This window comes from Macaca thibetana, chromosome 19 (genome assembly GCF_024542745.1).
Source record: "Macaca thibetana thibetana isolate TM-01 chromosome 19, ASM2454274v1, whole genome shotgun sequence".
Classification (NCBI taxonomy): domain Eukaryota; kingdom Metazoa; phylum Chordata; class Mammalia; order Primates; family Cercopithecidae; genus Macaca; species Macaca thibetana.
The window spans coordinates 41,962,838-41,977,990 of NC_065596.1; the positions used below are offsets into that span (position 1 = coordinate 41,962,838).

Genomic DNA, 15,153 nt, shown 5'->3' on the forward strand with positions numbered 1-15,153 from the left:
TTTATGTTTCAGGGTAAATGTTCTTTCTTTAGAAAGGCAGTACCTGCTAACTCTGTCTGTCTCTCTATCTTTATCTATCTACCTATCTATCTATCTATCTATCTATCTATCTATCTATCTATCCATCCATCTAGCTATCAATCAATCAATCATCAAGACAGGGTCTTGCTCTGTCACTCAGGCAGAAGTACAGTAGCCCAATCATAATTCACTGCAGCCTTGTACTCTTCCAGCTCAAGCGATCTTCCCACCTCAGCCTCTCAAGTAATTAGGACTACAGATGCACAACACTACGCCTGGCTCATTTTAAAATTATGTGTAGAGACAGGGTCTCACTATATTGCTTATCCACCATGATCAAGTCAGCTTCATCCCTGGGATGCGAGGCTGGTTCAACATACACAAATCAATAAACGTAATCCATCACATAAACCGAACCAAAGACAAAAAAACCACATGATTATCTCAATAGATACAGAAAAGGCCTTTGATAAAATTTAACTTCCCTTCATGTTAAAACTTAAAACTGGCAATAAACTAGGTATTGATGGAACATATCTCTACAGAAAAGGCCTTTGATAAAATTCAACATCCCTTCATGTTAAAATTTAAAACTGGCAATAAACTAGGTATTGAAGGAACACATCTCAAAACAATAAGAGCTAATAAGAGCTATTTATGACAAACCCACAGCCGATATCATATTGAATGGGTGAAAGCTGGAAGCATTCCCTTTGAAAACCAGTACAAGACAAGGATGCCCTCTCTCACCACTCCTATTCAACATAGTACTGGAAGTTCTGGCCAGGGCAATCAGGCAAGAGAAATAAATAAAGGTATACAAATAGGAAGAGAGGAAGTCAAGTTGTCTCTGTTTGCAGATAACATGATTTTATATTTGGAAATCCCCATCATCTCAGGCCAAAAACTCCTTAAACTGATAAGCAACTTCAGCAAAGTCTCAGGGTACAAAATCAACGTGAAAAAATCACAAGCATTCCTTTACACCAACAATAGACAAGCAGAGAGCAAAATCATGAATGAACTCCCATTCACAATCGCTACGAAGAGAATAAAATACCTAGGAACACAATTAACAAGGAATGTGAAGGACTTCTTCAAGGAGAACTATAAACCACTGCTCAAGGAAATAAGAGAGGACACAAACAAATGGAAAAACATTCCATCCTCATAGATAGGAAGAATCAATATCGTGAAAATGGCCATACTACCCAAAGTAAATTATAGATTCAATGCTATTCCCATCAAATTACCATTAACATTCTGCACAGAATTAGAAAAAAAGATTTTAAATTTTATATGGAATCAAAGAAGACACCGTACAACCAAGACAATCCTAAGCAAAAAGAATAAAGCTGCAGACATCATGCTACCTGACTTCAAACTACACTACAAGGCTACAGTAACCAAAACAGCATGGTACTGGTACCAAAACAGACATATAGACCAATGGAGCAGAAAAGAGACCTTAGAAATAACACCATGCATCTACAACCATCTGATCTTCGACAAACCTGCCACAAACAAGCAATGGAGAAAGGATATCCTATTCAGTAAATGGTGCTGGGAAAACTGGGTAGCCGTATGCAGAAAACTAAAACTAGACCCCTTCCTTACACCTTATACAACAATCAACTCAAGATGGATTAAAGACTTAACTGTAAAACCCAAAACCATAAAAACCCTATAAGAAAACCTAGGCAATACCATTCAGTACATAGGCATGGGCAAAGACTTGATGACAAAAATGACAAAAGCCATTGCAACAAAAGCCAAAATTGACAAATGGGATCTAATTAAACTAAAGAGCTTCTGCACAGGAAAAGAAACTATCATCAGAGTGAACAGACAACCTACAGAATGGGAGAAACCTACTCATCTGACAAAGGTCTAATATCCATAAATTACATGGAACAAATTTACAAGAACCAAACAATACATCAAAAAGTGGGCAAGGGATATGAACAGACACTTCTCAAAAGAAGACATTTGGTTGGGTGTGGTGGCTCACGCCTGTAATCCCAGCACTTTGGGAGGCCAAGGCGAGTGGGTTACAAGGTCAGGAGTTCAAGACCAGCCTGGCCAACATGGTGAAACCCTGTCTCTACTAAAAATACAAAAAAATTTAGCCAGGCATGGTGGCAGGTGCCTGTAATCCCAGCTACTTGGGAGGCTGAGGCAGGAGAATCACTGGAACCCGGGAGGTGGAGGTTGCAGTGAGCCAAGATCAAGCCACTGCACTCCAGCCTGGGTGACAGAGTGAGAATCTATCTCAAAAAAAAAAAAAAAAAAAAAAGAAGACATTTATAAGGCCAACAAACATATGAAGAAAAGCTCAACATCATTATCAGAGATCATCAGAGAAATGCAAATCAAAACCACAATGAGATACCATCTCACACCAGTTAGAATGGTGATTATTAAAAAGTCAGGAAAAACAATAGATGCTGGTGAGGCTGTGGAGAAATAGGAACACTTTTACACTGTTGGTGGGAATGTAAATTAGTTCAACCACTGTGGAAGGCAGTATGGCGATTCCTCAAGGATCTAGAACCAGAAATACATTTGACCCAGCAGTCCCATTACTGGGTATATACCCAAAGAAATATAAATTATTCTACTATAAAGACACATGTACATGTATGTTTCCTGCAGCAGGATTTACAATAGCAAAGACTTGAAGCCAACCCAAATGCCCATCCGTGATAAACTGGATAAAGAAAAAGTGGTACATATGCACCATGGAATACTATGCAGCCATAAAAAGAAATGAGATCATGTCCTTTGCAGGGACATGCATGAAGCTGGAGGCCATCATTCTCAGCAAACTATCACAGGAACATAAAACCAAATACCGCATGTTCTCACTCATAAGTGGGAGCTGAACAATGAGAACACACGGACACAGAGAGGGGAAAAACATATACCAGGGCCTGTTGGGTGCTGGGAGGTGAGGGGAGGGAACTTAGAGGACAGGTCAAAAGGTGCAGCTAACCACCATGGCACATGTATACCTATATAATAAACGTGCATGTTCTGCACATGTATCCCGTTTTTTTGTTTTAGGAAAAAAAAAAAAAAGACTAATGATGTCACACACATATACCAAGAAGGTAGGAAAACGTTTATAACTCTCATCATGAGGCTTTCTAGAGAGCAGAGCAGCTCCCAAACAGGTCATAAAACAACTTGAGAGATTAGGAAAAGGCTGGCTTGGAGTTTGCATGGTGGTTAGGGCGTGGTGCTGGGCTGAGTGTTCCTGCTCATGGGATGGGGTTCACATGGTTTGAATGTAAAGGAGGGAGCACCTAGGTTTTCTATCAGCTGGCCCAGAAGTAAACAGAAGGGGAAAAAAAGAGGAGTCGTCAGCAGTTAAACATCAAAAACAGAGTCAGGGACTGGAGTGGCGGCTCACGCCTGTAATCCCAGCACTTTGGGAAGCCGAGGCAGGAGGATTGCTCAAGCCCAGGAGTTCAAGACCAGCCTGGGCAACACAATAAGACCTCTTCTTTACAAAAAAAAAAATTTAAAAACTTGGCTGGGCATGGTAGCATGCACCTGTGGTCCCAGATATTCGGGAGGGCAAGGTGGGAGAATTGCTAGAGCCCAGGCGGCCAAAGCTGCAGTGAGCTGTGTTCATGCCACTGCACTTCAGGCCGGGAAACAGAGCAAGACCCTGTCTCAAAAAAAAAAAAAAAAAAAAAGAAAACACTTTTTTTTTTTTTTTTTTTTTGAGACGGAGTCTCTCTCTGTCTCTCAGGCTGGAGTGCAGTGGTGCAATCTTGGCTCACTGCAAGCTCCGCCTCCTGGGTTCACACCATTCTCCTGCCTCAGTCTCCCGAGTGGCTGGGACAGCAGGCACCCACCACCACGCCCAGCTAATTTTTTGTATTTTTACTAGAGATGGGGTTTCACCCTGTTAGCCAGGATTGTCTTGATCTCCTGACCTCGTGATCCGCCCGCCTCGGCCTCCCAAAGTGCTGGGATTACAGGCGTGAGCCACCATGCCCAGCTGACCTCGGTTTTTAAATCCCATTCTCCACTAAAAGGAACCACACTCCCGGGAGAAACAGCTGATTCCAGGACCACAGGAGGGAGAAAACAAAATGAACTTGAAGGTAGTACCAGGAAAGAAGTCCTCAAAAAACAGAAGGATCAGGGTATTAAATGAACACAGGTACCAATCTAAAAGAGCTATCAATGTCTGAAGCTGAAACAGTATGGGTGGCAAAAGAAATAATGTAATATTTGATTATATCTTGAAGTATAAAACAAATATACATGAGTCTATAAATGAGAAGTATAAATGAGAAGAAACAAATATTTCTTATAGAAGAATTCTAGATATTAGAGATTAAACTCTATGGAATGTAAAGCTTAATTTCTACTCCTGTGTACCTGCTCACAGGGTGGGCTAGACTTAACAAGTTGTTTCTAAAGAATAGAGAATGGAAAAGGAAAAAATAGTACATTTGGAGTGAAAAAAGCTGGCAGACACTACTTTAGCCAAATGATAAAGGTTAATATCACCAGTGATGTCATGTACCCCCATGTAATGTGATGAAAAGCATACTTCACCTCTGTTACAGTCTTTCTAAAAATTACTACTTCCAGCCTAATTACAAGACAAATAAGACTTGGACTGGGAGATACACTACTGGCATGGTCTGTCAAGACAGTCAAATTACAAGAAAAATAAGACTTGGACTGGGAGATACACTACTGGCATGGTCTGTCAAGACAGTCAAAGTCATGAAAAGCAAAGCTGAAAAAACTGTCACAGAACAGAAGAGACTGGAAGATAAGACAAATATATACAATGTGGTGCCCCTGACTGGATGCATCTTGGAACAGAAATATGAGCTATATGGAAAAACTGAAGGAAATCCCAATAAAGAGTCTCATGTCAGTTTCCTAGTTTTGACAAATGTACTTCATGTAAGATGTTAATGGTGGTGGAAAGTAGGAGAGGTGTATACAGGAAATCTCTGTATTATCTTTGTAAATCTGTTAATTTTGTAAATCTAAAATTATTCTACAATTAAAAAGTTATTGTAAACAAAGATAATTACCAGTGGTCTTTGCTTGGTTGGTGGAGAAAAGAACAAACAAAAATGATCATTACACACTACTTCTTTAATATTCTTGGCAAAAAATGTTTAACCTTACTCTAGTCATAAGGGGAAACCATCAAACCTATAAACCTGACATTCCACAAGAAAACTGGAGTAGACACTTCAAAAAAACCAAACTCTAAGGGGTAAATGTAGTAGGGTAACACCAAGATAAAAAGCCTAAGATCTGGCTGGGCGTGGTGGCTCATGCCTTAATCCCAGCACTTTGGGAGGCCAAGGCGGGCGTATCACAAGGTCAGGAGTTCGAGAGCAGCCTGGCCAATATGGTGAAACCCCATCTGTACTAAAAATACAAAAATTAGCCAGGTGTGGTGGTGGGTGCCACCAGCTAACTCGGAGGCTGAGGCAGGAGAATCACTTGAACCCAGGAAGCAGAGGTTGCAGTGAGCTGAGATCACACCACTGCATTCCAGCCTGGGCAACAGAGCGAGACTCGGCCTCAAAAAACAAAACAAACAAAAAAAAAGGCTAAGACCTAAATGCAATGTATGAATACACAATGGATCCTGGAAAGATTTTAGAAATGACATTTTTAGAAACAGTATAACAAATGTAAGTATAGACTATAGTAGATAAGACTACATTACTATTATAATAATTGTGACTTTGAAGGAGAATGTCTTTATTCTTAGAAGATGCACATAGTTAAGAGGTGAAATTTAATGATAACTGCTACTTACCATCAAGTGAGCCAAGAAGAAAGGTGCATATATACAGAGAAAAAGTAAGGCAAAATGTTAATAACCAAAGATGAATTTACGTGAAGGGTAATTAACTGTATATATATTATATATTATACACATACACATACAGACATACACAAATACATATTTTAAAAATATTCTCACTTGGCTTGATGATTTTCAAAATAAAAAGCTGGGGAAAGGAAGGAAAAAGCAACCCAGAATTTAAGGAGGTATTACCTAAATTCCCATATAAAATTATTTTGAACTAAATAATAGCATGTTTGTATCCATTTATATTTGATAGAGTGAAAGAAGTAGAAAAACAATTTATAAAGCAGATATAAATACATATGAGAAAAGAAGAAAACTTGAAAATTGATGACCTATATATTCATCACAAGAAGCTGGAAAAAGTGCAATAAAATAAACAAAAATAAGACAAAAGTCCAGTAATTAAAAAAAAAAAAAATAGAGTTCACAAATACCACAGAAGAGCCACAATGGCAAATATTTTATTTCAAACTAATGTTACTGATGCAATTCTTTCAACACTGATGAAGAAAAAAGTAAATGCTACAATATCCAACCTAGGAGTGCTATCAGGTACCTCAGCTATAGCTCTCCACACTGCACAAACACAATAACATGGCATTATGATAAAAACATGTTACTAACTTGCTTGAAATGCATAAAACTCTAAAAAGCAGCCACTGCAAAATCAACACACAGAACACTTGGACAATTCTATAAGCATTACGTAATTTGCATCAGTTTTTAAAAAGCACAATGGAAACTGAAGGTTCAGATGTATTTTTCTGGAGTGTTTCTTCGGACTCTAAGAGGGGGTAAAAGGGTACATTCCCTCAACACAACACATGTATGAAGCTAATGAAACACTTACATCCAACATTATTTTTTTTTTATTTTTTATTTTTTTGAGATAGAGTCTCCCTTTGTTGCCCAGGCTGGGGTGCAACGGTACGATCTCGGCTCACCGCAACCTCTGCCTCCTGGGTTCAAGCAGTTCTCCTGCCTCAACCTCCTGAGTAGCTGAGGTTGCAGGCGCACGCCACCATGCATCGCTAATTTTTGTACTTTTAGTAGAGACAGGGTTTCTCCATATTAGCCAGGCTGGTCATAAACTCTGACCACAAGTGATCCACCTGCCTCGGCCTCCCAAAGTGCTGGGATTACAGGCATGAGCCACTGGGCCCAGCATTCCAGCGTTAGGAAGGACAATGAAAAAAAAAACAAATTACAATCCAATCCCATTCATGAAACCTAAAGAAAACATTAAAAGTTCAGATATAATTGAAAAGAGATAAAATATCAACACATGATGACCAAATTGGATTACAGCATGCAAGGTTAGTCGAGTAATAGAATTCAACACAGTACAGAATAATGGAGGAAAAAAATCGTATGAATTATGTCAATAAATGCAGAAAGAATGATTCCTAAGAAGAGTTTTAGCAATTGTATAAAAAAGGAAACCACCTCCATATGAAAGAGTATTTATATATATATTTAAAAAACATACCTTAGCCAGGCGCGGTGGCTAATGCCTGTAATCCCAGCACTTTGGGACTCTGAGACAGGAGAATTACAGCAGTAAGCCAAGATCACACTACTGTACTCCAACCCCCGGTGACAGAGCAAGACTCAGTCTCCAAAAAAAAAAAAAAGTCAACGGCTTTTTTCTTGTGGAAAATGACAAGCTGAATTCATATGCGAATACAGAAGACTCAGAATAGCCAAAACAATCTTGAAAGACAAGAATCAAGTATCAGTACTCATACTTTGTGACTTCAAAACTTTTTATAATGCTACAGTAAATCAAGTAGTATATAGTACTGACAGAAAGTGTGTGTATATACGCATATATATATATATACACACACACAGGTACATATATCTCAAATTTATGATTAATTCATTATCAAAAAGGGTGCCAACAAAATTCAAAGGAGTCTCTTTAGCAATAGTGCTAGCACAACTGGATATTCCCATGCAAAAGAATGAAGCTGGGCATCTACCCTTTATATCACATATGAAAATTAACTCAATGTGGATCAAAGACTTAAAAGTAAGAGCTAAAACTACTAAAATAGAAGATAACATAGAAGTAAATCATCATAACCTTGGATTACAAAAGTTTCCTAGATAATAATATCAAAAGCACAGCAACAAAAGAAATAATAGAATGGAATAGAATATTATTCAGCCATAAAAAAAGAATGAGTATTGACACCTCCTATTATATTGATGAAACTCAAAAACATGCTAAGTGAAATAAAGTCATTCACAAAAGGCCACATGTTGCTTGATTCTTTTTTTATATGCAGAATAGGCAAATCTATAGATATCAGAGGAGATTAATGGTTGCCAGAGGCTGAGAGTGGGAGGACAGGGAATGACTGGCAAGGTGTATGAGGTTTCTTTTCTCTTTTTTTCTGAGATGGGGATTTTGCTCTGTTCCCTAGGTTGGAGTACAGTGGCATGATCATAGCTCACTGCAGCCTCAACCTTCAGGGCTCAAGTCATCCTCCCATCTCAGCCTCCTGAGTAGAAGGCAAAGGTTAAAAAAAGGTATCTTAATCTTGGTATCAAAAACTTTGGAATTAAGGGCACAAATTACAAAACAGACCAAATGGCATTCCATAACATTAAACAATGAAATAACAATGAATTTAAAAGTTAGGAACAGCCACACAACATAACACCTACTATCAAATCAATCTTGAAACAAGAACGAAAAGATTTCTAAAAATAAAAAGTAACTAATTAGAGGTAAAGAATGACAGTCTCGAATCAATGGAATAAATCTATTTTATTTATTTATTTATTTATTTATTTATTTATTTATTTATTTTTGAGATGAAGTCTAGCTCTGTCACCCAGGCTGGAATGCAGTGGCGCCATCTCGGCTCACTGCAAGCTCCACCTCCTGGGTTCACGCCATTCTGCTGCCTCAGCCTCCTGAGTAGCTGGGACTACAGGTGCCGGCCACCATAACCGGCAAATTTTTTGTATTTTTAGTAGAGACGGGGTTTCACCGTGTTAGCTAGGGTGGTCTTGATCTCCTGACCTCATGAGCCGCCCGCTTCAGCCTCTCAAAGTGCTGGGATTACAGGTGTGAGCCACCGTGCCCGGCCTACCCTAAAATTACGATGTCATAAACTCAGCCCCATCCCAACTAGTTCGCTCTGTTTTGCAAAACCTGCCTTAAAAATTACCCAGTTGCAGGCCGGGTAATATACATATATATATATATAAAATATAATATACATTTTATATATATATAAAAAACCCAGTGGCTACTTTTCGGTGGAGCACGTTTTTAAAAAAAAAAACAAAGAGGCTGGGCGTGGTGGCTCATGCCTATAATCCAAGCACTTTGGGAGACAGGGGCAGGGGCAGGTGGATCACCTGAGGTAAGGTGTTCCAGACCAGCCTGGCCAATGTGGTGAAACCGCGTCTCTACTAAAAATACAAAAATTAGCCAGGCGTGGTGGTGGGTGCCTGTAATCCCAGCTACTCGGGAGGCTGTGGCAGGAGAATTGCTTGAACCTGGGAGGCGGAGGTTGCAGTGAGCTGAGATCCGGCCACTGCACTCCAGCCTGTGCAACACAGCAAGACTCCGTCTCAAAAAAAAAAAAAAAAAAGGAAAAAAAGTTACCCAGTCTCGTTCTAAAACCTGATAAGTAACTTTCCTGGTTTCTTATTTTAAGATACTACTGCTACTCTTTCAAGAGGTTGTTCTCCCTTTTTTGCAATAAATCTAATAAGTTTAGCTTTGCTAGATGAACAGAAATGTCTGGTAATTCTTGGAAGTCAACAGTATATAGACACCCTAGGAAATAATTTATGAAAAATGTTGTTAAATGTAGAAAAATAAATATTTTGAAACAACATAAACATATAACAAGTAAGTCCAACTCAGAATAATACAAAGTACCAGAATAATGAAAGATATATCAGGAAGGCTGATATTTTCAGACAAAAATCAGTTGCTTTCTAATATATCAATAATAACTAATTACAAGCTGAGCAAGGTGGCTCACACCTATATTTTCAGTTCTTTGGGAAGCCAAGGCAGGAGGACTGCTTGAGCCCAGGAGTTAGAGACCAGTTGAGCAACCTAGTGAGACCCCCATTACTAATAAACAAACAAACAAAATAATGAATCACACAATATAGAAGTATACAATTACATATTATAGAATTATATGTTATACGAGTTCTTAATCTCTGACAAGAACATAGCACCATTAGAAATTTATAGCAACACCAGAGAACAATTTCTTTTACAACAAGTAAAAGAACTCTATTTTAATTGACCTGAAATTTAACTGTAACTGAAAAGTTTAGAAAAACTTAATAAACTATAATCATAGATTTAGTTTTAAGGGTTTTTAAAAACTATCATCTTTCAAATTTCTTTTAAAAAATTATAGTTTAAGTTAGAATATAAAACTTACATTGCTGGTTTCTTTATCCTAATTTAATAAGGCATATCAACCTTCACTGGTCTTTGTTCATTTTCACTACAACTGGATAAATGATTAGACATTACTGCCAGCGTGGCAATTCCTTTAGTATATGTAAAATTTGGACAGGATGAAATGGAGAAAATTATTTTTCTCAGCTTCATTGATAAGAAATGCAAACTATGAAGACTGACATTGTTCACACATGTGATTTGGAGTTTTCAAATTTGTATAAAGCTTGTTCTGGTGTTGCAGCTTTGAAAGAACAGGAAGATACTCCAGAGTGATTGGCCACATTGCTACACATACATACACAGCTACCAGTTTCTCTGAGTTAAGAGGGCCTAGCACTAAGAGGGTCCAGGGGCAATTAGCATACCTAGGCCTAGATCTGGATTTCTAAATGGCATTCCCAATAAAAGGAACTGGTGCTCCATACAGAAGTGGCTGATTCCAGGGCTATGGCAGATAAAACATAAGATAATCCTAGATTAACAGCTTGTAGTGCCAGAAAATAAGAAATCCTCACCAAAGGATGGGGGTAGGTTGAAAAGGCACAGGAGCCAACTTGAAAGAGCTCCAAGTGGCCAAAGCAGAAGAAAAATAACTAAGGATAGTACTGGATTATAACTCATGGAATAAATATCTATGAGTCCATATTGATATAAATAATTAAATAAATAGAGGAATAAGGGAGTATTCCTTCTTACAGAAGAATTCCAGCTAATGGGCCAGGCACGGTGGCTCACGCCTGTCAGCACTTTTGGAGGTTGAGGTGGGCAGATCACGAGGTCAGGAGTTTGAGATCAGCCTGACCAACATGGTGAAACCCCATCTCTACTAAAAATACAAAAATTAGCCAGGCGTGGTGGTGCATGCCTGCAATTCCAGCTACTCAGGAGGCTGAGGCAGGAGAATCACTTGAACCCAGGAGGCAGAGGTTGCAGTGAGCCGAGATCGTGCCACTGCACTCCAGCCTGGGCAACAGAGTGAGACTCTATCTCAAAAAAAAAAAAAAAAAAAAAAAAGCCGGGCGCGGTGGCTCACGCCTGTAATCCCAGCACTTTGGGAGGCCGAGGCGGGCGGATCACGAGGTCAGGAGAAAAAACACAAAAAAATTAGCCGGGCGTGGTGGCGGGCGCCTGTAGTCCCAGCTGCTCGGGAGGCTGAGGCAGGAGAATGGCGTCAGCCTGGGAGGCGGAGGTTGCAGTGAGCCGAGATCGCACCACTGCACTCCAGGCTGGGCGACAGAGCGAGACTCTGTCTCAAAAAAAAAAAAAAAAAAAAAAAAGATTCCAGCTAATAAATGTAGGAGGTTAACACAAAATCATCAGTAGGCAAATGTTGCATTAAAGATGGGTGCAAGCAGGCCGGGTACAGTGGCTCACACCTGTAATCCCAGCACTTTTGGGAGGCTGAGGCGGGTGGATGACCTGAGGTCAGGGGCTCAAGACCAGCCTGGCCAACATGGTAAAAACCCATCTCTACTAAAAATACAAAAATTAGCTAGACGTGGTGGCATACGCCTGTAATCCTAGCTATAGCGCCTGTAATCCCAGACTGAGCCTGAGAGGCGGAGGTGGCAGTGAGCCAAGATAGCACCACTGCACCTGCACTCTAGCCTGGGTGACAAAGTGAGACTCTGTCTCGAAAAAAAAAAAAAGAACTGGTATAAGCAAAATCTACTGTTGGAAGCTAAAATCTGGGGCAGGGATGGGGGACTGTAAAAGTTGGAGGAGAAATAGGATATCTATATTGTTTTCCTGGGACTCACAAAATAATACCACAAAATGAAGTCTGCAAAAGCATCCTCAGAAGCAAAAGTTTTTTCTCGGACCTTCTCTTGCCCTCCTGTCTCTCAGTCCCATTCTCTCCCGAGGCTAACCATAGCCTCTTCTCCAAGGCAAGTCATGGAAACCAGAACCCCTTGTCCCCAAAGCTATTCATAAAACCTAAAAATATTACTCTAACTTTCCCCCACCTTTTTGGGTAAAAACTGGCCATAAAAAATTACGTGGCTTACTTTGTTTGACTGTTGGTCACAAGACCCCCATTCCAGAGAGGGTCACCCGTTCTAGAAGGAAGGAATACGTGTTCTGAGAGGCCAAGAAGAATCTAGACAAACAGGCATTGCTGGGTTTCCCTACTCAGACTATTAGCATTAGATCACATCCTTTTTGTCCAATCCTGTTTCTACATAGCAGTCCATACTTCGTTAAATCTAAGCATAAAAATAGGTAATTTCCCCTGAATCTTTGGATCTTCTTTCTAAAGGCTCCTGTGTCATGAAAAAGTATGATTAGATCAATTTGTATGCCTTTTCTCCTCAATCTGCCTTTTGTCAGTGATTTTCAGTGAAACTTCAGAGGGTGAAAAAGAAGTTTTTCCTTGGCCCGGACAGATACAATTATGGAAAGCATCTCAAACAAGTTATATCATATTAGCATTGCCTAAGGCACAAATTCTTATTCCACCAAATTATCATATTAGCATTGCCAGTGGAACAAACTATCATAGTCTCCTCATGTGATACAATGGGAGGAATAGAACATCACCTGGGGGCAATTTTTCAAAATATGTTTGGCTTGAATTTAATCATAAGGAAGTGACAAAACATTGCAGATTGTAGGACATTCTAAAAAGAAATCAAGTGGACTGGACTTTGCAAAGATGTCAATTTCATGAAGGAAGATGCTCTGAATTAAAGGATAATAAATAGATTTGGTGAGTAAGTATGACAGATGTTCTTTGAGTTGATCGTAGATTTTAAAATTTATAAAAGGACATTATTGGGATAGTTGGGAGAAATTTGGATGTGGACTGTATATTTGATTATATTCTTAGAGTATTGTGAAATCACTAGGGTAATGTGGGCAAAGGGTTAACAAAACATTTTTTAATGTTCTGTTATTAAACATTAAACAAAATGAGAATCCCATTCTGCATGAGGATGTACTCTTAGGCTAACTCTCTAACTCTGCTTCCCTAAAAACGGAATGTGTTGACTATGTTAATTAAGTTTCATTATTTATGGTAACAATGACCCTGATAGGCAAGTTGCACCTGAGATTGTGGACTAGGGGCTAGATAAAGAGAACACCATATATGGGGTTTATTTGACTACAACATTTCTTTTTAAAAGGGTTCATGTCCTTGAAAGACCCTGGAAGCTATGCCTAGAGAATCCTCACACCAGATATTGTACCAACCTATGGAGCCGGGGTTTTTTTTGTTTTTTGAGACAGAATCTCGTTCTGTCACCCAAGCTGGAGTGCAGTGGTGCGATCTCAGCTCACTGCAACCTCTGACTCCCTAGTTCAAGAGATTCTCCTGCCTCAGCCTCTCGAGTAGCTGAGATTACAGGCCCGGCTAATTTTTTATATTTTTGGTAGAGATGGGGTTTCACCATGTTGGCCAGGCTGCTCTTGAACTCCTGACCTCAAGCAATCCACCCGCCTCAGCCTCCCAAAGTGCTGGGATTACAGGCGTGAGTCACCGCGCCCGACCAAGCCAGTCTTCTTAAGTCAGGGGAGGCCCCACACTCGCCGTGTGGATCTTACCTCCTAGCACTTGAGCTCTAGCACCTGTGGAAAAGAGAGCTCCTGGAAGGCTGAGTCTCACGTGCATGAATCACTGCAGCCACACCACACGGTGCTGAGCACTAAATACAGCAACAACTACAAACTTAAAGATGTGTATTTAGGTTAAGAGTAAATATCAGGGCCAGGCACGGTGGCTCACAACTGTAATCCAAGGACTTTGGGAGGCTGTGGCAGGCAGATCACTTGAGGTCAGGAGTTCGAGACCAGCCTTTGTATTTTGTAAAATACAAAAATTAGCCAGGCATGGTGGCGCACACTTGTAATCCCAGCTATTTGGGAGGCTGAGGCAGGAAGATCACTTGAAACTAGAAGGCGGAGGTTGCAGTGAGCCAAGAGCAGGCCATGCACTCCAGCCTGGGCGATAGAGTGAGACTGTCTCAAAAAAAAGAGTAAATATCAGTCATAAGAGAGGAAGTATATGATGCAATGACTATATATTTAAAAATATGATTACAGTAAAACTAAAAATTGGGAGGAGACTGGACATACTAAAAAACATAACTGTTTTCAGTAATCATTTTGGTAGTAAAGCTGTTATTAATGTTCTGAGAATGTTTCACATGTCATAAAGAATAAAGGAAGTGGCTGGGCATGGTGGCTCATGCCTCTAATCCCAGAACTTTGGGAGGCCAAGGTGGGTGGATCACCTGAAGTCGGGAGTTCGAGACCAGCCTGACCAACATGGAGAAACCCTGTTTCTACTAAAAATACAAAATTAGCTGGGTGTGGCAGCGCATGCCTGTAATCCCGGCTATTTGGAGTTTGAGGCAGGAGAATCGCTTGAACCTGGGAGGTGGAGGTTGCAGTAAGCCGAGATTGCACCACTGCACTCCAGCCCAGGCAACCAGAGTGAAACTCTGTCTCAAAAAAAAAAAAAAAAAAAAAAAAAGAATAAAGGAAATGAATACTTGCATGGTATTTTAATTTTATCATCACTGGAGTATTGGAGAATTGGTACTGAGCAAAAGAGATACAGATCAAAGACAGAAAATTTCAATTAAACACCATTTAGTTCTAAGTTTGGCCAGGAAGTTGCCATATAAACTCATTAGGTAATTGGTAATTTATTTTTATGTAAATATGTAACACATACATGTATACTTACAGATTTTTTTTTTTTTTTGAGACAGAGTTTCGCTCTTGTCGCCCAGGCTGGAGTGCAGTGGCATGATCTCTGCTCACTGCAACCTCTGCCTCCTAGATTCAAGTGATATTCCTG

General features: G+C 39.8%; 2 protein-coding genes across 6 annotated transcripts in view; both read right to left on the bottom strand.

Annotated features, from left to right (window-relative positions):
• The window catches only part of ZNF607 (zinc finger protein 607), a 405,121-nt gene that overhangs the window by 44,250 nt on the left and 345,718 nt on the right, over window positions 1-15,153 (bottom strand). The window lies entirely within an intron of this gene.
• Window positions 1-15,153, bottom strand: part of ZNF573 (zinc finger protein 573) — a 53,297-nt gene that overhangs the window by 10,143 nt on the left and 28,001 nt on the right. The window lies entirely within an intron of this gene.